Genomic DNA, 245 nt, shown 5'->3' with positions numbered 1-245 from the left:
TAATAGAGATTGTTGTCCAGAAGGAGAGCATGGACTTCATCTTCAAGTCAAGGTAAGACCACAATTGTAATGAAAATGGGATCTTACTAAGAAAGAACAATCCAATATTTAGATGTTGGGTATCCTTTTGTTGAACGGTCTGTTTAAAATGAATCGAAGCATCAGACTAAAAAAGCTTTTGAAAATAGCCGAATATTTCGATTAAGGTCAAAATATAATATTTGTAAATCTGACTCTGAAAGAGT

Source organism: Notothenia coriiceps, unplaced genomic scaffold (genome assembly GCF_000735185.1).
Source record: "Notothenia coriiceps isolate Sejong01 unplaced genomic scaffold, NC01 NC01_scaffold00030653, whole genome shotgun sequence".
Lineage (NCBI taxonomy): Eukaryota > Metazoa > Chordata > Actinopteri > Perciformes > Nototheniidae > Notothenia > Notothenia coriiceps.
Note: the sequence above shows the minus strand (reverse complement) of the source record.